The following is a 1,452-nucleotide window of genomic DNA, read 5'->3' as shown; positions in this document are numbered from 1 at the left end:
TATTATATTTTCTATGAATAACTAATTTAATAATTACATTTTCTGTATACATATAATGTGTTAGTTATAGATCAATAATCTACGTACTTTCAGTCATAGTTAATTCTTTTTGAATTCAAAACTTTCAATTTTCGAACTAGTAATTTAAAATGAAATCAGAGTGTCTATTATAATAATCAGAATTAAAAACCTAAATTTTATGACTTGTTATATTCTTTTTATTCGAAAACTAGTTAATTGCCAATATAATTAACTGATAGAATTAGTCACCAAAAAAAAAAAACTGATAGAATTTTTTTATTAAAAAATATAATACCACTCAAACTAATTTTTATATTAACAAATTAGATCACAAATAGAATAAAAATTCTAACCGTATGACTTATATTGTATGTGGCTTTTAAATTACAAATATACATTTGTACCAAAATGAAATTATGAACTATAAATATACATAATGTATTATTCTTCTTAATATATCCCGTAAATCACTGATCATGAAACAAAAACATTAATTACATATCAAATGTGAGTTGGTAATCAATTGATATCTTCCAAGCGTTCATTGTGCAAATTAAAATTCAAACATATTATAAACTTTAACAAAATGTTACATAAAATATATACAATTAGAATTTAGATGGTAGTTTTGAGAATTCTTTTTTATAGACATTGCAGGCTTCACACGGTGTGCCACTCTGTCTTTTGCTTTGTGCTTATCATGGTTGGTCTTCGTTTAACAAATTCCCTTTATTATTGTATTTTAGAGAATGAGAATAAATTAAAATAATAATAAAAATAATAAAAATTATAATAATAAATCTATATAATAAATAACAAATTGGTATCTTGTTATATTTTTGTTAAATCGTTATTGGATACAATAAGAAAATTTTGAGCACTGCCTTAATTGTGATATTATTGGTCAAAGTCACCAAAGAATATAATCTCATACCAATTGCTTCATACATGACACAAAATCCTAGCTTATAACTTATAAGTTAAAGTATCAATATTTTCATCATCATTTGGCTTAAAGAATATTATAAATTCCAGAATGTCCTATCCGAGATTTCATAATGAACAATTTTTTTTTTTTTCGAAAAAGTTCCATAATGCTTTAAACATACTTCTGTTGTCCTAGCTTATGGTGTGTCTGTGAGTTGGATTTTAAAAAAGAAAAAAATAATAAATAAAATAAAGTTTATTTTACTTTTTACACCAAATTTTTTCCTTCTAAACTCTGAATCTTAAACACATTCTTAAATATTCCATAGGATATTTTCACTTGGGAATATGAGAGTGAGTATGTTATTGAAGGAAGAACAATTCATGAAATTGAGAATCATTACCATAAACATTTAATAATATAAGTAGTTGATTTTCATGAAATTGATAATTTAACTTTAGGATGATATTTCATTTTTGTACTCATTTTGCATCTTTCTTTTT

Source organism: Arachis ipaensis, chromosome B02 (genome assembly GCF_000816755.2).
Source record: "Arachis ipaensis cultivar K30076 chromosome B02, Araip1.1, whole genome shotgun sequence".
Taxonomy (NCBI): Eukaryota; Viridiplantae; Streptophyta; class Magnoliopsida; order Fabales; family Fabaceae; genus Arachis; species Arachis ipaensis.
The sequence above is the reverse complement of the archived record's forward strand: the minus strand, read 5'-3'. Positions refer to the sequence as shown.